Source organism: Silene latifolia, chromosome 6 (genome assembly GCF_048544455.1).
Source record: "Silene latifolia isolate original U9 population chromosome 6, ASM4854445v1, whole genome shotgun sequence".
Lineage (NCBI taxonomy): Eukaryota > Viridiplantae > Streptophyta > Magnoliopsida > Caryophyllales > Caryophyllaceae > Silene > Silene latifolia.
The window spans coordinates 118967535-118989022 of record NC_133531.1 but is presented as its reverse complement, the minus strand read 5'-3'; the positions used below and the strand labels follow the sequence as shown (position 1 = coordinate 118989022).

Sequence of the window (21488 nt, the reverse complement as noted above, 5' to 3'; positions counted from 1 at the left end):
TTCCTCTGAAACCAGCACATATCCCTTTAATCAATCGTAAAATCAACCCTTTTACCACTATCAATTACACAATTAATCGTCAAATTCAGAAGAAAGATGAGATATTTAATGATTATTTGAAGTGGGTAATTGGGAAATTATAAAAAGGGGATTCTAAAATGGAGGGTTTACAGAAACATACTTACAAATTTTGGGAAAGTTCTCATCTTGATGACGATGATGATTCTGAATAATTTATGATTCTTTGTTGACCCAGTCATTTAAATGATTTAAAGCCGTAAAGCTAACCGGGGAACTTCATATCAAGTAAGTCTCAATGTCTCATGTTTCCAGATTGGATGAATATTTGACGACTCATCTTAAATTCGACCTCTTATACTGCCATACGTAGGAACTGTTGAGGCACTTATCACTGGATTAATGTTGTAAGATTCCAAAAGAGTGTTTTAGACGGAAACCTGAATTAGGATTAGGTAATTCAGTTGGCTTTGCATGACTCCAGGTATGTCCCTGGTTTAGAGATTCTGACATACAGACTCGTCCGATAACTGATCGCAGTAAAACTCGTAGATTCCCATTCTCTGTCTTGTAAGGTACCGGCTGAATCACACTCATATCCTCATTAGAAATGTATATTGGACCATATTTTCTCCAAGTTTCACCTAAATTTGAGGTTACCTGAACAAAGGTTCAGGAAAAAAATTGACAAAAAACAAAAAAAGGCAGAACGATTTTTATTATTTGTGACAAGTAACAAGAGTCTCAAAAATCAGAGAGCTCAAGTTCCAATCCTCGGAAATGCTGTAGGGTAAAAAACTCTGAAGGAAGTGCCTTGTGGTCTTAAGTTATACTAAATGTCCTGACTAGAACTAGGTTTAAACATATGGTGAAAATAAAAGTTTCTGTAAAAATGCAAGTTATTTCAGAATGTTGGACTGACCTCAACCCAAGCACCCCACGCGTTCCAGCTTTCTACAGAAGAGCCACAGATGATTCGGCCGTCATCCAACAAAATAGGTTAATATGATGACAGGTTAAAAATCCAAGTTACCTTCTGGATGGAAGATGAATACTCACAAATTTATGCAATATTAGGGTAGGAATATATCTAAAACTTATTTTTAATAGGTCCTAATATACCAGCTGGAAGTTGTTCTCTCTCTGTCCAAGTTCGACCTCCATCAAATGAATGCCTTAGACACCCAGTCCAACTGCAAAGAACATACTGTATTATTAGGCAGAATTATAAATAGATGAATGAAAGATCAAGCAGAAGAATATTTGGCAGTCAAAGATAGGGTACGACAAGTTGGCTAATAAGCAACACAGGTCATTATGCAAGGAACTTTTAGCTTGACAGCAACAACATTACCCTATTACCTTGAGAGCTCCTACAATTGGCGGGGTATTATAGGACCGGGTGCACGCAACCTTATCCTTGCCCCAGATGATGACCTATAATGAAAATAGTGTCGAAAATTGCATAGAATGATTGCTATTATCTCAGAAAAAGAAGAGCTGTGAGAATATGTTCAAATGTGTATGTCCACAATGTGAAATGTGGACCCGGACATGGCAGCAGCATTGGCTGTCTAGGGAGGTTCAGCACTAACGCATGTGTCTCTAATGTCACCGTCAGAGACGTTAGTATGCAAGGCATGATGACAGGAGTCCGCATAAAGACATGACAGGTAGAAAATGCACGACAAATATTACTTATAAAAAGTTGAGTAATATCATCAGTGCATAAGAAATAAGTAACAACACCTCAAGCAGTACAGCTGTGTAATAAACTTTATATCATAGGAAAATTACTTGTATGTTATATCGTTTTTAAATTATATGCCTCCAACTGTTCTGTTCTCCCGGGTGATTCGGGATTTATGCAAGGAATAATGTTGTCAAACATTCAAATGACTGAGGTTCAACTATCGATTGTGATTGACCAATATTATTGTGACAAAAACAAATGCAAGAATGAAACAACGGCTGTTGCTGTGTCAGACGTCACATATCAAAACATTAAAGGAACATACACATTAATGCCATTACATTTGGCGTGCAGTGATGACCTTCCATGCACAGACATAACCTTAAATACCATACAACTAAAGCGACTGCAAGGACTCTATCGTATGATCCATACTGCTGGGAGCCATTTGGAGAATTATCCACATCGATAATACCTCCAATCTGTTGTTTACAGATAGAATAGCTGTTGAAGAACAAGGTTCAGACTGACTATGATATATGTTGAAGACATCAGAACTCTATTTTTATGTACTTCATTTAATTATTGTGGTCAGTCTAATATTAAACTAATAAAATATCACGATCTTTTTTCGGCAAGAAATCGACTGAACACTCAAGCAACATCGTGTTTAAAAAGACGTGGTAGCTACTGAAATTTCCTCAAACCTCCGAAAATGAAACACACATCCAAAGAACGATAAGGTAATCATAAAAATTTGTACTGAAGCATCCAAAAAACTCGCAAAATAGAGGTGAAGCTACTAAAATTAACTATGAAACAACAACATAGACTAATTTATACTAACAAACTAAGGTATCATTCAACATTTCGTAATGAGTGTTTCATCACAAACCTATAGGTTACATGAAATCGATCATAACTAACACTGAAGAATAACAACGAAGCTTCAATTGCAAGCATAATGAAGCACAATAGAAACGCATAGAAATCAACTGAAATCGAGTGAAGGAAAATAGTAAAACAAGAGCGAAACAAAGTAATTAAACTAATAAAATAAGTTTCTGACCAAAAGTTAACAAATTAAGCAACAAAAATCGAAATCTAGGTAGTAAATAGTAAAGAAAGGGAAAGGTACCTACGAAGAAGCGGAGAAATCGATCAAAACCTGCAAAAGAAGAACGGAAATAAGTAATTAAACTAGTTGATCGAAAGTTTAACAGATTAATTAAGTTGATCGAAAATTAGTGTTATGGAAGCGGAATGAAATCGGATGAATCGAAGTGAAAATTAGTTTATCAAAATTACCTAATTCCGAGAAGAAATTAGGTTGCTAATGGCGATCAAAGGTTGAGTGATAAAATGGCGATCGAAATGTAGGTGAATGGCGAAGAGAGAGCTGTAGACGAAGACAAGATGAAGAGAGATAAAGTGAAGAGCTTGGAGTCAGAGGAGTAAATGATGGAGTATTAGGCGTGTCTTTTAGATTGGGTTATGTACGGGACACGTGGAATTATCTGGTGCGTTATTAGTTTTTAGATCCGATGGTTTAGAATGAGGCTAGCCGCGTCATCCTAAGAAGGGTGCCTCACATGATTCAATTTCTATATATATATATATATATATATATATATATATATATATATATATATATATATATATATATATATATATATATAGAAGGGTTCTCATAAGTCCCTTCCATCTTATGAGTCCTTAAGTCTTTATAAGGACCATAGGATGGAGGGGATGGAAGGTTGAGATTTCATCTCAATGGAGGGCCACAAATTGATCTCATCTAATTACCTCCCTAACTCAATTAATCTCCCTTCTTAATCCTCATTCTCATAACCTCCTTTCATCCATTTCATTCACTCACCCTCTTTAATCAGTCACTCACCCTCTCCTCATTCATTCTCTCCCAACAAATAAAAACCCAAACAAATAAAAACAAAAACCAAACAAATTAAAAAAACCCAAAACCACAACCACAAAAGCACCACTTGCCGCCACCCCTCTCACAAACCCCGACCTGCTGCCGCCACTGCCACAGTCACCACCAACGCCCAAGCGGCCACGACATCTTGCCATTTCCTCCATCTACCACGACACCACCACAGAACCCGACTACCCCGCCTAACACAATTTTTCTCCTCCTCCTCCTCACCCACGGCTCAACCGGCCACCCTCCTCCTCATCCCGACACCATTCCGTCACCGCCTCCCTTTTCCTCCTTCCTTCTCGGCTCCTCTAACACCACCATCACTGATCGGAGCCATTTGGTGTTCACAATTAAGCATATGTGGTCGTTGGTCAATGGTCGATACAAAACACAATTTATACTTCACAAACAACTCTACAATTAGTAAAGAGGCAAGTAAAGGTCGGATCCCAAGGGACGGGTATTGAAATGAAGATTCTATTGTAACTAGCGGTGTCTAGGGGTGTCACAAATTGGGTTGATGTAGAAGGTTACTAAACTAAAATAGCAATGAAAATAAACTATCAAGGTAAATGAAATAAGGGTGTAAACAATTGATTAAAAGCACTAGGGTGTCATGGGTTCATAGGGGAATCATGGGATATGATCATACAAACATGTTCTCAAATTATAAGCAAGCAATTATTGTTGTGATGGATTGAGTTGGGTTATATCTTACAATCCTAGGAAAGTTTGGGTCCCGGAGCCGAATCTCTTGGATTGTACAACACCTACAAGTCGACTTAATCTTCCCTACTTAACACATGCATGGTCTAACAAGACTCGAGTTGGGTTATGTCTTACAAGTCAAGTTGAAAGGATAGAAGATGATAGTAAATGCAAGGATTCATAGGCTTAGCATTTCATCAAATATAACATGTGCATGCATTAAGATCAAAACAAGCAAGCAAATAAGATATGAAAGCATATTAATTTAAGCATGAATCATTCCCCATGTTGGTTTCCCCTAATCACCCATTAAACCCTAGCTAAGAGACTACTCACTCATTATCATATTGATCATGCTAGAAAGGTTGTCAATCATACTAACATAATGAAACATGATGAATAAATGAAAGTAATTAGCAATAATTAAAAAGGGATTAAGAGATTATACCTACTAATGATTCCAATAATAAAGCAAGAATAATAGAAGTACTTGAATCCTAGATTGAGAGGTTGTCAATCTCCCAATAATAACCCAAATAATCTTCAATTACCCAAAATAAAGTAAGAACAAGAGAGAGATTAAGGAACTAAAACTTGGATTAAAACTTGATTAATATTTGATTACAATATTGAAGAGAGATTTGATTGATATTAACTACACTAATTATTGATAAGAAGAACATGCTCCTCTAATTAGACTAATGGGGTATTTATAGTGAGAATTAGGGAGGATGCATTAGGGTTAACTAAGGGCTAAACTAGTAATTACACTTTTAAGTTGAGCAAGGAGCCTCCGGGATTGTCCGAGAGAAGGGCTTCTTCATTTCGTAGCTTGAAGAACGAAACTGCTATGCTGTCTTTGTGATCCGTGCGGGCCGGGAGTCGGGACGGCGGATGGGATGGACAATCCGAGCGGATCAAGGAACAAGACGCACGGATCTGGGCATGGGCAATCCGAGCGGATTCTGGTGAGGACGCTCGGATCCGGCGAGGACGGACGGATTCTCTACAATCCGTTCGGATTGTAGCTCAGCAGCTTTCCTTCTTCTTTTTCTTCCCTTTTCTTCATGAATTCCTTGGGGATTTCCTTGAGGACTCAAGGATCCTTTTCTCAACAATGCTCTTCTACTATGCTATGTACAAAGGCCTTCTAGTCTTGTCTCTCCTTGATGCTTGGTCATTGAATATGATCAATTTAGCCTTGTTTTGCCATGAAAATGCAAGATTCTTACTCCTTTCCTACCAAGGGATCAAAATCTCAAAGAGTATGCAAAACAAAGATCTAAAGATAAGAAATGACCCAAATAGGCACTAAAAAGCATAGAAACAATGGTAATTCGGGGGCTAAATATGCGCCAATTATGGTCGCATCAAATATCCCCAAACCGAACCTTTGCTCGTCCCGAGTAAAGAGGTGACAAAGACTAGGACCAATACTAACCTAACCTAATAATAATAGCCGATATGAGACAATTAGCGGGTCTCACTCCGCCCCTTCAACTCACAACAAGACAACCATGAGGTAGGATGCCTTCTTGCAAGGCAAGGTGGGTCTTGCCAAAATGGCGACACATCCAAACATTAAGCACACAAAATCACATAATGGATGCATCTACAAAAATAATAGCCACTTTCCTCATCTAAGTGGCGGAAATTATTTACAAGGGAAGCAATTCAAGGGTACACAATCCTTCATAGATGCAATTTGTTCAAACTACTAAGCCTAGAAGGATACCAATAAATCACCTCCAAGTTGTGTCAAGCTAGGGTACCTTTGTCCTCAATCGTTAAATGCTTTTGTCAAGAATAGACTCCCTATGGTGTTAGAAACACTGGAGGATCGCGGAATTCCCCCTCTTGCCTAGACAAGAAGAAGGGTCGTCCCCTCTCTACCATGCACAAAAATGGATACGATGGATAAAGGGATCGATAGATATTTGAGTTTCACTTTTGGGAGTTTGCTTTTGTTTTTGTTTTCCCCCCCAAATTTCTTTGGCATTTGACTTTTTGAGAACACTTTCTTGCCATTTCTTTTTGATTTTTGGCATTTCAATACTTGACAACTTTTTGCATTTCTTTTTGAACATTTTCAAAGTCACCCCAATTAGTAACGAGGGTGCCTTATTTTTGAAGCTTTAGGAGTTCTATTTTTTTTTTTTTTGCTCCTCTTTTCTTTTGATGCATTTTTGCAAACTTTCTTTCACTTTTCATTTCTTTGAACTCAAATCAATTTCTTTTTTTTTGTGCCCATTCCCTTTGATGACAAAAATGCATGGTAGAATATGGATGAATGATAGAAGTATGCATGGTTTCAAGGGTCACCTTGGAATAAACGGTAGCCAAGGAGTTATCACACCACAAGGTACTCTTGACTAGGCCTTAAACCATGGGTCAAAGGATACTAGCATGACACATCCTAGGGTGTTTTACAAGCATTCTAACAAGCAAAGTCTTAAGAATAAAAAGCATCTACTAGGGCCTATATACACTTGTCAAGCTTCCCAAGTAGACGGTTTCGCAAAATTTTTCTAACATGCAAACTACATGCCATGATGTAACTAACATATAAACATCCTAATGCAAATGATTCTACCAACTAATATGACATATAAACTAAATGCAAGTCCTAAGTTCACATTGTTTTACCGCATCAATCAAAATAAAGCCACATAGTCATTAACATAAAGAGGAAAAAGGAGATTGGAAAGATCATACCATGCGGTCTTCAATATCCTCATGTCTCGGATGTGGCGTAGTCAATCAAAGTGAACAAGGATGAAACAAACATAATATATACAAGACAATATATACAAAGGAAATGAACTTGTTTTTGGTTTTTTCAATTTTTCAAATTTTTATGATTTTTGAAATTTTTCAATTTTTATGGTTTTTGAATAAAAGTTAAGAGTTAGAATTCCCATCCCCACACTAATATGGGCATTGTCCTCAATGGCCAAAATGATGGAAATTATGCAAAGAATGATGTATGATTTCTATGCTAAATGCAATTCTACACTAAGCTATACTACATGATGCATGGTTTTTGTTATGACGGAGAGGATAATTTAAATTACCTCCCGTTGCGTATGCATTAACTTCCCCAAACCAAGCAAGACACTATTGCTAATGTCAAAGCATGGGGGAGTTTATGCACATACAATGCTATGCATGAGACTAGATTGTCATTTTGGATTTTACAAAAGTGGGAACAATAAAGAACACCTCAAAGGAACCGAGGTGTGAGTCCTTTGATGTTGCTAGGACTAAACCAACAATGATCAAAATGAAAATAAAATACAAAGAGATATAGACAAACCGTGGGAGAGTAGGAATCTCCAAGGCTAGTCTTCCATCATGCTACTATCATCACCACTTCCCTCATGAGAAGTGGTCACATTGCCACTTTCCTTGGCACTTTCTTCTTTGCTTTCTTCATCATCATCTTCCTCATCATTTTCTTCACCATCTTCACCATCTCTTTCTTCATCTCCACTTGCTTCTTCCTCAATATTATCATCAATCTCCTCATCATTTCCAACAACCTCATTGTCTTCCACCACGTCCCTAGATGCACCCGGAAACAAGGCTTCTCTATCCGCCCAACTAGGCAAAGGACAAGATGGATCAAGGAGTCCTTGCCTAGCTAAATGTAGGAGGGGAGGATATTGAGCTAAATAAGCATTCTTCCGATCTTCATGAGCTTGCTTGTGCATGGCTTGCATTAGAAGAGTTACATAGTCTTTCCCAATTTCAACTCCTTGTGGTTTGAACTCTTCATAATCATAGGGGTAAGGTGGTATAACAATGGAAGAGGAGGGGTTTCATGATCACCCTTTTGTTGTTGAATGATGTACTCGGCTTCTTCGGATAAGGGAAGTAAATAGTTGGTCCGGTGGACACTAAGACGGCAAATCTTTGCGGGTAAAGTGAATGATCGAGCCTCACTTGTAAGCCACCCATACTTGGTATCAAGGGAATTGTGAACAACCCACTTAAACTTGTTAATCAAGGTGGACATATCAATGAGATGGCCACCATCCTTAGCCTTGTACTTGCTATCCTTATTGAAATTAGGATCAAAGTGCTTGGCTAGGACCGTGACAAGGCCGCCATTAACAATTACGGTTTGACCCTTCTTCCCACTATCTATATGGAGCCATCTATCAACCAATAGCCTCAAAGAATTGTAAGGCTTGGTGTGAATTCTTCCAATATTCAAAGTTGATTCAAGGAGAATAAAATCGAGTCCCGTGAAATGATTGGTGTCTTTTCTAGCAATTATGGTATTTCCCACAACTTTGTGCCATATTCTTATGCCCGGATGATGGACCAAAAGAGCACGACAAGCTTTAAAATCTTCAAATTTCTTCCCGGAGATTGCCTCCCAAAGAGGCTCGGGATCATACTTCCCATATTGCTTATAGAATTTATGTTCATCGCTAAGACCCAAAATTGCACCCAATTCCGGAAAGGAAATGCGTCTACTAGTGTTAGCTAGACGAAACTCAATATTTTCCCTATTCTCAACTTTTGTCACTTTCAAGGAACTTAAGAATTCCAAGACAAGGGAGGGGTATGTTACTTCCTCCATTGAAAAAGACTCTCGTTTGTTCAAGAATACCCAACTTCTCTAAAGCATCTTGGCATATGAATTTTGTGGATTGAATTTGTTTCATAGCAAACTTGACAAATGTATTTCTATGGGAGTCGGAAATGAATGTTACCTCCGGGTAATGCAAGAGTTGATTAATTACCGGAGTAGAGGGTGATGCTTCCATAGAAATTTGTTGAGTTTGTTGCACTTCCAAGTTTGGTGTTGATACCACCATTGCCAAAGCTTTCTTCATTTGTAGAGCTTTTTGCCTTTGAGAGAGAGTTGTAGTCTTTGGTGCCTTTGTTACCTTTGCCTTTGCTTTTGTTGCTCCCTTTGTTCTTGCCATTTGATGAGCTAACCAAGAAAAAGATCAAAAATCTTCAATTTGTAGAATGCCCAAATCGATTTTGAAAGTGAAAGGCTTTGCCTTTATGAGAACAAAAATCAATTCAAAGGTGAAGATTTTGGTCTTGGTTTTGATTATTAATGAAGATGGAGTGATTGATTTGTTATTTGAAAGATGGTTTGATTTGATTTTGGTGAGTTTTGTTGAGGGTTTTTGTTTTTGAGATGGGGAGGATGAGGGTTTTGGTGGTATGGGTAGTGTTTATGAGTGAATGAATGAATGAATGAAGGTGGGGTGGGTATTTAAAGAACTCGACAATGTTAGGACGCAGGGACAATCCGTGCGGATTAGGCGCAAATCCGCTCGGATTCTTGACTTCAAATTTTCAAAAATCCCGCCTAGAGACGGGCGGATTACTGGGAATCCGTTCGGATTCTCTTTGAGACGAGACGGGCGGATTTCACTTGAGACGGACGGATTCTTGTCCCGAGATTTTTCTTTGTTTTTCTTCAGCTGCAAGACGGGCGGATTGTCCACAAGACGGACGGATTACGTGAGACGGCGTCTTTCCGAATCCGCTCGGATTCTTCAACGATCAAGAATTTTGCGTTTTTCAGCTCAGGCCCAAGACGGCGTCTTCTCGGCAGGACGCTCGGATCCTCTCAGAGACGGGCGGATTCTCGGAATCCGCTCGGATTGGTCCTTGTGTACACGGATTCGAGTCCATCCGTGCACCAACGCATTCCCTTATCATTCTTTCTTTCTTTCTTTCAAATCTTGTGTTCTTCATTGTGGGGGCACTACTAAGGCATGAATAGCCTAGGCAATTCCCATCCCCACACTAAGGTAAATCACTACACATTAATTAAAATCATTAGTCCCTCCCTCACTTCTCTCTTTTCATGACAATTATTTTGATCAAAGTAAAAATAAATCCAAAAATGACAAAAATGCAATGCAAAAATTAAATGTAAGTTAGGGAGTTAGAAATATTTACAAATGGTGGTTTAAGGAGGACTCCACCAAACTCTCATTCTTGATGAGATGTCAAGGAGGCATGTTCAAGGTGTTGTTGATGTTGCTCAACACCTCGAAGAAGTAATTAAAAGCTTGTTCGTTGTTATGGTAGAGGTCCTCAATAGACCGTGGTTCTTGTTGTTGATCATGATCGATGGCATGCCCAATGTAGGGATTAAAGATCCCTTCAAATTCGTCGTCCCAAAGACCACAAACTTCATTGAGTTGATCATTGAAAATCTCTTGCTTGGATGGAGACAACTCTCCCAAATTCTTCTTTTGGCCAATGAGGCCATCATCTTCTTCCTTGGTTGATTTTGATGAGCTTTGCAAGCTCTCCTTGTCACAATTCACTTGCTCTTTGAATGGAGCATCTTCAACTTTCTTCCTCCATTGGAGTTCCGATCTCTTCTTCTCATCTTTCCGGCTATAATGATCAATCATGAAACATGGCTCATGCAAACGAGGAGCTCTCATGGTCTTGTCAAGATTAAAAGTTATGCTTTCATCTCCCACTTCTAGAGTGAGCTCTCCATGCTTCACATCAATCACCGCACCATGCGTGTGTAGGAAAGGTCTTCCTAAGATGATTGGAATGTTGGAATCTTCCTCCATATCAACAATGACAAAGTCCACCGGGATGAAAAACTTCCCGATTCGCACGGGGACATCTTCCCATATCCCTAGCGGTGTCTTCGTCGATCTATCGGCCATTTGAAGAGTGATATTGGTACATTTAAGCTCTCCCATTCCCAACCTTTTACTTACCGAGTATGGCATGACACTCACGCTAGCCCCTAGATCACATAAGGCTTTGTTGATCGTTGTGTCGCCAATGGTACACGGTATTGAGAAGCTTCCCGGATCCTTTAACTTTGGAGGTGAACTCCCTTGAAGTATGGCACTACTCACCTTAGTGAAGGCGATAGTCTCAAGTTTCCGGATCGACTTCTTCTTTGTGAGGATATCTTTCATGTACTTTGCATAGGTCGGAACGTGATTGATTAATTCCGTGAAAGGAATTGAGACTTCTAAGTTCTTCACAATTTCCATGAACTTTCCAAGTTGATCATCAAATTTAGGCTTGGCTTGACGACTTGGAAAAGGAAGTCTAATCACAATGGGCTCCTTTTCTTTGGCTTTATCTTCATTTTTCTTTGAACTTTCTTCTTTTGATGATTCCCCTTCTTTGGGACTTTGCACCACAACTTCATTCTCACTAGCTCTCACAACTTTATCCTCAACTTGCTCCTTCGGTGCTTCATACCTTGTACCACTTCTCAAGTGAATGGCACTAACCGTTTCATGTCTAGGGGATTACCTTGAGGTGGTAATTGCCCCTTTTGTCTTTGTGAGCTCGAAGATGCTAGTTGGGTCAATTGTGTTTCCAACATCTTGGTGTGAGCTAGAATGTTGTTGATGGTGGTGTCTTTTGCTTGGCTATCTTTTTGCATTTGGGTGAAAAATTCTTGTTGATTCTTTTGCATTTGAAGGACCGCTTTTTGGACATCAAAACTTTGGTCATTGTGGTGATTGTATGGATTTTGATTTTGGTAACCTTGGTTTTGATTGAAAAAGGGTCTTTGGTTTTGATTTCTCATGGGTGGTGGAGTGTATGTTGTTTGAGGGTTTTGGACATTTTGGCTTTTGTATGAGAGATTTGGATGGAATTTGGTGTTTTCATTGTAAAAATTTGAATAAGGGGTACCGCTTTTGTAAGCTTGGAAAGCATTGACTTGCTCGGTTGTTCCCCTACATTCACTTGAGTCATGACCTAAGGTTCCACAATTCTCACATATCCCGCTTGGGATTGATAAGGATGCCGTCATGGCATTGACATGGTGCTTTGATGATTTTGAGCTTTCCTCAAGTCTAGCCATAGCTTGTTCAAACTTCAAGTTGATTGTGTCAATGTGAGCACTAAGTTGAGCACCCAATTGAGTAACGGTGTCCACTTCATACTTTCCTCTAGTAGCCTTGCGAGGCCTACTATATTGCGAATTATGGACCGCCATTTCCTCAATCTTGTTCCATGTTTGATTGTCATCAACTTCGGTGAACATTCCATTTGATCCCATATTGAGAATGTTCCTTGAATCTTCATATAAACCATTCCAAAATTGTTGCACTAAAAACCATTCGCTAAGTCCATGGTGAGGACATGAGCGACAAATACCTTTGAACCGCTCCCAAGCTTCATACAAAGATTCTTCATCCCTTTGCTTAAAACCCGTAATTTGAGCTCTTAGCATATTGGTCTTTTCCGGTGGGTAGAATTTTTTGTAGAAAGCTAGAGCTAGCTTCTTCCAAGAATCTATTCCAAGGGTGGCCTTATCAAGGCCCTTCAACCATTGCTTTGCGGTGCCGATTAACGAAAAAGGAAATAAGACCCATCTTATTTGGTCTTGAGTCACGCCCGTTTGAGAGATAGCTTCACAATAATCACAAAATGTTTCCATATGAGAATGAGGGTCCTCACTAGGCATTCCCCCGAATTGGCTCCTCTCAACTAGTTGGATGAAGGCGGACTTGGCAATAAAGTTTCCGGTAAGATGTTGTGGGGTAGGAGTACCGTTTGGTAGATCCTCCTCGGTGGGTATAGAGTGAGACGAGAATTTAGGCATTGTAGGTGGATTTTGTGTGGTATTGTTTAATGGGTTCTCTTCTCCTTCTATTGCAAAAGGATTGACAAACTCACTAGTGGGTTGAACAACTTCACCAACACCTCCCAAATTCCTGCTAACAAGTCTCCTATTATTCGTCAAGGTTCTTTCGATTTCACGGTCAAAAGGTAACAAATCTCTTTGTAACCTTCTAGACATGCAAAATATCAAACAACTCAAAAACAATTAGAACAAACCTTGAGGAGTTTTACTTCCCAAGGTGAAAAAGACACAACTAAAAACAATAAAAGAAATCTTAAATCAATTAAACACCGTCCCCAAGAACGGCGCCATTTTTGATCGGAGCCATTTGGTGTTCACAATTAAGCATATGTGGTCGTTGGTCAATGGTCGATACAAAACACAATTTATACTTCACAAACAACTCTACAATTAGTAAAGAGGCAAGTAAAGGTCGGATCCCAAGGGACGGTATTGAAATGAAGATTCTATTGTAACTAGCGGTGTCTAGGGGTGTCACAAATTGGGTTGATGTAGAAGGTTACTAAACTAAAATAGCAATGAAAATAAACTATCAAGGTAAATGAAATAAGGGTGTAAACAATTGATTAAAAGCACTAGGGTGTCATGGGTTCATAGGGGAATCATGGGATATGATCATACAAACATGTTCTCAAATTATAAGCAAGCAATTATTGTTGTGATGGATTGAGTTGGGTTATATCTTACAATCCTAGGAAAGTTTGGGTCCCGGAGCCGAATCTCTTGGATTGTACAACACCTACAAGTCGACTTAATCTTCCCTACTTAACACATGCATGGTCTAACAAGACTCGAGTTGGGTTATGTCTTACAAGTCAAGTTGAAAGGATAGAAGATGATAGTAAATGCAAGGATTCATAGGCTTAGCATTTCATCAAATATAACATGTGCATGCATTAAGATCAAAACAAGCAAGCAAATAAGATATGAAAGCATATTAATTTAAGCATGAATCATTCCCCATGTTGGTTTCCCTAATCACCCATTAAACCCTAGCTAAGAGACTACTCACTCATTATCATATTGATCATGCTAGAAAGGTTGTCAATCATACTAACATAATGAAACATGATGAATAAATGAAAGTAATTAGCAATAATTAAAAAGGGATTAAGAGATTATACCTACTAATGATTCCAATAATAAAGCAAGAATAATAGAAGTACTTGAATCCTAGATTGAGAGGTTGTCAATCTCCCAATAATAACCCAAATAATCTTCAATTACCCAAAATAAAGTAAGAACAAGAGAGAGATTAAGGAACTAAAACTTGGATTAAAACTTGATTAATATTTGATTACAATATTGAAGAGAGATTTGATTGATATTAACTACACTAATTATTGATAAGAAGAACATGCTCCTCTAATTAGACTAATGGGGTATTTATAGTGAGAATTAGGGAGGATGCATTAGGGTTAACTAAGGGCTAAACTAGTAATTACACTTTTTAAGTTGAGCAAGGAGCCTCCGGGATTGTCCGAGAGAAGGGCTTCTTCATTTCGTAGCTTGAAGAACGAAATTGCGCTGTGCTCTGTGATCCGTGCGGCTGGGAGTCGGGACGGCCGGATCTGGGATGGACAATCCGAGCGGATCAAGGAACAAGACGCACGGACTGGGCATGGGCAATCCGAGCGATTCTGGTGAGGACGCTCGGATCGGCGAGGACGACGGATTCTCTACAATCCGTTCGGATTGTAGCTCAATGAGCTTTCCTTCTTCTTTTTCTTCCCTTTTCTTCATGAATTCCTTGGGGATTTCCTTGGGGACTCAAGGATCCTTTTCTCAAAAATGCTCTTCTACTATGCTATGTACAAAGGCCTTCTAGTCTTGTCTCTCCTTGATGCTTGGTCATTGAATATGATCAATTTAGCCTTGTTTTGCCATGAAAATGCAAGATTCTTACTCCTTTCCTACCAAGGGATCAAAATCTCAAAGAGTATGCAAAACAAAGATCTAAAGATAAGAAATGACCCAAATAGGCACTAAAAAGCATAGAAACAATGGTAATTCGGGGGCTAAATATGCGCCAATTATGGTCGCATCAATCACCAAACAACCCCACAGCCCTCGCCGGCCTCCCTCCTTCTTCTCCTTTTTTTTCTTTTTTTTTTATTTAGATATGGGGCGGAGGGTGACGGTTGTGGGTCGCTGGTGGTTTTTTGGGTGACAGTTGTGCTGGTTGTCGGCCACCGTTCTCTCTTTTTCAGTTGTTCTTTTTTTTTTTGTGGTTGGGTGTGCTGATTGTGCTGATTTTCATGTTTTTAATTTGTGGTTGGGTGTTTTTTTTTATATTTCTAAAAGTTACATAAAATTATATTAAAATCAACAAATCTAGACCGTTCTCTCTTTTTCAGTTTTCACGTTTTTTTTTATCCTTTATGTTTTTAGTTTCTAGTCTTAAATTTTGAATTCTGTTATTTTCAAATCTTTTTAAATTTTGGTTTTTTAGATTTGTTGATTTTAATTTTTCAGATTTCTTGATTTTAATTTTTATATCTATTTGGTTTTTTTTTTTAGATTTGTGAAATTACATTTTTTTCTAAGGTCTATTTGTTAACTTTAATGTTCATTATGCCTAACTTCAATGACATTATGTACAACTTCAATGCTTATATGTGAAATAACAATCTCCTCTTGTTATTGTTATTTCGTTTATTTTTTTGTTATTTGGTTTTTTTTCTTAGATATTCGGGTTTTTTTCTTAGATATTCAATGGTTATATGTGAAATAACAATCTCCTCTTGTTTTTGTTATTATGGATTACGTTATTTTCGATTCTTTTTTCGTTTTTTATTTGGTTTTTATAAAAGTTATACTATTTACGACTAAAGTTGTACACTTAAAACATTAAAGTTATACTATTTACGACTAAAGTTATACCCTCAAAACATTAAAGTTATACTATTTATGACTAAAGTTATACCCTTCAAACATTAAAGTTATACAATTTATACTATTTTGTTGTGTGTTGTTATTTACTTATTATGTTGTTATTTACTTATTTTATATTTTTTTATTTCAAATATGTCTTATATTACATTTTGATATGTGTAACTTTACTATCATCTTCTTATGTGTTGGTTCAAATCTGAATTTATATTCCTAAAGTTACATAATTTAATTTATTTTGTACTAGAGTTATACGATTTGGACTAAAGTTATACGCTTTTGGACTAAAGTTATACGATTTGGACTAAAGTTATACAAAAAATTGTACTAAAGTTACATAAAATTATATAAATTCCAACTAATTTATCGAAAATGGCTAAAAGTCATACAAAAAAGACTAAATTTATACAAAAATGGACTAAAGGTATACAAAAACAGACTAAAGTTATACAAATATGGACTAAAGTTATACAAATAAAGACTAAAGTTATACAAAAACTGACTAAAGTTATACAAATATGGACTAAATTTATACAAACAGTACTTATATCAATTCAAATTTGGACTAAAGTTATACAAAAAATTGGACTAAAGTTACATAAAATTATATAAATTCCAACTAATTTATCGAAAATGAGTAAAAGTTATACAAAAATAGACTAAAGTTATACAAATATGGAATAATGTTATACAAATAAGGACTAAAGTTATACAAAAATGGTATAACTTTAGTCATTTTCTCTATAACTTTAGTCAATAATAGTATAACTTTAGTCCTTTTTTGTATAATTTTAGTCCATAATAGTATAACTTTATTCCTTTTTTGTATAACTTTAGTCCAAAATTGTGTAACTTTAGTCCATAATAGTATAACTTTAGTCATTTTCTGTATAACTTTAGTCCATAATATTATAATTTTAGTCCTTTTTTGTATAACTTTAGTCCAAAATCGTGTAACTTTAATCCATAATAGTATAACTTTTGTCCAAATGTAATTAAGATTTGAAACTAACACAATGTCATTGTTGTACATAATGTAAGTTAAAGTTATACATAATGTCAGTGGAGTTATACATAATGTCAGTGAAGTTATACATAATACCAGTGAAGTTATACATAATGTTCATTGAAGTTATACATAATATCGCTGAAGTTGCACACAATATCATTGAAGTTGTACATAATGTAAATTAAAGTTATACATAATATCAGTGAAGTTATACATAATGTTGATTGAAGTTATACATAATTTTAAATAATTTTATAAAATAAGAGGTTGGAGTTATAAACATTGAAATTTGAGAAATAAATAAATAAATATACATTTAAATTTAAATACTAAAACTGAAAAATTTATATAACTAGACGAATTTTAAAGAAACGACATTTGTAAAAATAAAAAAGTATATCACCAAAAAAACGATATTTAAAACCCGAAATTAAAAAAAAACGTATAACAAGAAGATATTTGAAAAGAATAAGTAACAACAAAAACCAACAAAAATTAACAAATAAAATAAACCGACACCAAACAACAAATTTAACACAAAATCTGAAAAAAAAGAAAAAAAAAAAGTGACGAAAAAAACCGAGACGCAAAATCTGGGAAAAAAAACGAGTTTATAGAATTTACCGACGGCGGTGGGGGTGGGCGGTGGGTGGTGTCGGGTGGGATAGTGGTGGGTGGTGGTGAATGAGGAAGAGAGGAATGAATGATTTATTTGGGTTTTTTGATTTATTTGGATTTTATTTATTTATTTGGGTTTTTGGGTTTTTTTATTTTTTGGGATTTTTTGGGTTTTTTATTTTTTGGGGGTTTGAGAGAGGAGATGAGTTGTGTGATATGTGAGAAAAGTGGATGAGAGGAAAGGAAGTTATAGTGAATTAGTGATTAATCAGAAGGATTAGTGAGGGAGGAGAGAATGAGTGATATTAGTCCATAAACACACTTTTTGGAGGTTGATCTTGACCATCCATTTTCACCATCCAAGGGCCTTTAATAAAACTTATGGACTCAAATACATATGGTGGACTTACATGATCTCTTCTCTCTCTCTCTCTCTCTCTCTCTCTCTCTCTCTCTCTCTATATATATATATATATATATATATATATATATATATATATATATATATATATATATATATATATATATATATATAAGTCCTCTTCTTACATGTGAGTCCATAAGTCTTCCTTAGAGCCTTTGGATGAGAAAGATGGAGGGTTGAGATTGGAAGCAAAAAGGAGGGGATAAAAGCTCATTAAACCTACTCTCTCACTACCCACACTAATTAATCTTAATTAACCACTAATTCAATATATATACTTTTTTCCACCCACATACTTATCTCTCATCCTCACAATTTCCCTCTTCCACTCTCTCTCTCAAAACCTCTCAATCTCAAAACCCCTAAAATTGAAAACCCAACAAAATAAAAAAAACACCCTCTCCCTTCCCCAACCTCACCGGCCACCGCCGACCACCACCACCACCACCCACCTCCACACCATCACCACAACCCTACCACGGCATCCCCACACCACACACCACCACCCACCAGCCCCACGGCCAACTCCCTTCACCACCCTCACCTACACCATATCCCCTCACCCTCACGCACACCACCACCACCCACCAGTCCCACACACCTTTCCACCCTCACCCTCACCCGATACAACACCACGACCACCACCGCACTACCTGCTGCACCACGCCAACCACCACCTCGCCTGCTGCCCCATGCCAACCACCACCACCCATGGTTCCTGTTGTTGGATCTCGTGTTTCCTATTTTTTTTTCTTCTGATTTTCGATTTTTTTTTGTTTTTATTTGTGGTTTTTTTTTTTACAAATCTTAGATCTACATAAATATGTAGTAGATTTTTTATTTCTTAAGTATAATTTGTTGTTCTCGTTTTCTTTTAATGTTTCAGATCTCGTTTTTTTTTAATTATTTGTTCTCGTTTTTTTTTCTCGGATCTTATTTGTATTTTATTGTCTTATTACATGCATTTTTTATTTATTTTCGGGTGTCATGGCGCGTTGTTAGATGTCTATGTTGGTGTTGTTCTCCTCTTTTTTCAGATATATGAAGGACTTTGTTTCGGATCCGGTATTTTTTTTTTTTTGAGTTTGTTGCATGTGTAGGTCGTAGGGTGGTGGTGGGTGTATACTGTTTTTTTTTCCACCTTCCTCTTATGAGTTATTAAAGTTAAAATTTTCACTATTAAAGTTCACATTTTCTTTACAAATTTCATTTTTTTAAAAGGTAATTTTATTTTAATGTTAGATCTATAAATATTGGTGGTGCCCGGGTGTTGTGTTTTTTTTTCATTATTTTTAAAATTTTAGATTTAAGTTAAACCTAGTGATCTAAAGTTACACTTTTCTTCCTTAAAATTATATTTTAATCTATTAAAATTACACTTTTATCTATTACAATTGCACTTTTTTCTATTAAAATTACACTTTTTTCTGTTAGTTACACTTTTCTCTATTAAAATTACACTTTTTTCTATTAAAATTACACTTTTTTCTCTTAAAATTACACTTTTTTCTCCTTTAAAATTACAATTTTATCTAATAAAATTACACTTTTTTCTATTAAAATTACACTTTTTTCTCCTTTAAAATTACACTTTTATCTAATAAAATCACACTTTTTTCTATTAAAATCACATTTTTTTTTCTATTAAAATTACACTTTTTTCTGTTAAAGTTACTTTTTTCTCTATTATTAAAATTACACTTTTCTCTATTAAAATTACACTTTTTTCTGTTAAAATTATACTTTTTTCTGCTATAATAACTCTTTTTTCTGCTAAAATTACACTTTTTCTGCTAGAATTACACTTACTTCTATTGAACAAATGTTACACTCTCAATGGACTTGGTCATATTCTCATTGGACTAATGTTACACTCTCAATGGACTAAAATTACATTCTCAGTGGCCTGAAATTACACTTTCCTGGACTAAAATAACAATCAAATTGGACTGAAATTATACTTACCTGGATTAAAATAACACTTTTTATCGTTAAAATAACACTCGTAAAATGCTAAAAATATAATAACTTATGATAAAATTAAAAAAATTCAAAATATTATTCGTCAAAATCACTCGAAAAATACTGAAGTTAAACTTGTAAAACGCAAAATTCTCGTAAACATTCCTTAAAATTACACTTTTTGCTGTTAGAATTATACTCGTAAAATCCTAAAATGTCGAAAACATGTCTCGAAAAAAAACCAAAAAAACCGAAACAGGAAAAATGTTAACAAAATTTTCAGAAACTTTGAAGTATAAGACAAAAAATGGTGTTAATTGTGTATGATAATGAATTAGTGAATGTATTACTAAAACTAGAGAGAGAAGTGAATTAATTAGTGTTAAGTGTATTTCTTCCTTTCAATCTCAACCTTCCACCATGCATGATCCAAGGGTTGTGGAAAGGACTCATGGACTCAAAGATATATGCAGGACTTAGGAGAACTTTGCTCTCTCTCTCTCTCTCTCTCTCTCTCTCTCTCTCTCTCTCTCTATATATATATATATATATATATATATATATATATATATATATATATATATATAGTGTCAAGTTCTCCTAAGTCCCTTACATCTATTGAGTTCTTACGTCCTTATAAGGGCTCTTGGATGAAGGGAATAAAGGGATGAGATTGCATCTCAATGGATGGCCACAAATCAATCTAGCCTAATTAGCTCCTCATTGCAATTAAGTAACTCACTAATCCATTCATTCCTCATTATCACAAACTCATTCCCTCTCTCTAAATCTCACAATCTCTCATTTTTCTCTCATCAAACAAAACCAAAAAAAAATCTGAAAAAAAAACCCAAAAAATTTGAACTCACCCATAGATGTACAAAAAATAAAAACCAAAAAAACACCACTCATCCTCACCACCCCGACAACCACAACCACCACTCACCCTCACACACATCACCACAACCACCTCCACCACCCGTCCTCTCACCACCGTCGACCTCTCCTCACTCACCACCACCGAACCACCTCAGCCACAACCACCACATCGCCTTTCTCCCTCAAAAACACCCACGGCCTCCCTCCTTCTTATACCGCCTCCTCCTTTGCCGCGGCTACAACTCTTTCTTTCTCATTATTTATTTTTCAGATCTGCGGTGGAGGGGTTTGTTTGGTGTTTGTTGGCTGGGTGACGTTGTTGTCGCGGTGGTTGTCGTTATTGTTTTTTTTTTTTTTTTTTTTTTTTTTTCTTTTCCTTTTTTTGTGTTTTTTGTGTTTTGTTTTTAATTTAGGTTGGTTTTTGTTTGATGCAACCACAATGTTTTCTTCTTATTTCGGTTTCTTTTATTTCGGTTTTTAATTTATCTACCATTCATTTGATTTTTGTTTTGTTCTTATTTCGATTTTTTTTTTATTTCGGTTTGTAATTATTTTAGATCAAGTATGGTTGGTTTTTTATAATTTTAATGTTGTGGGTGTTATACTATACAATAGATTCCGTGTTTACTTGTGTCGGATTCCATTTTTTTAAGGTATAGATTCCGTTTTGTAAACGGTTGTATTTAAGATTTCGCTTGAGTTTTTCATTTATTTTCATCT

At 36.3% G+C, this 21488-nt stretch overlaps 1 non-coding gene across 1 annotated transcript; it reads left to right on the top strand.

The window, feature by feature from the left end:
- The first annotated feature begins 12463 nt into the window (after nt 1-12463).
- LOC141589106 (small nucleolar RNA R71) lies at nt 12464-12570 on the top strand. Its single transcript, XR_012520059.1, has one exon. It is a non-coding gene; the product is annotated as a small nucleolar RNA R71 (small nucleolar RNA).
- The last annotated feature ends 8918 nt before the right edge of the window (nt 12571-21488 follow it).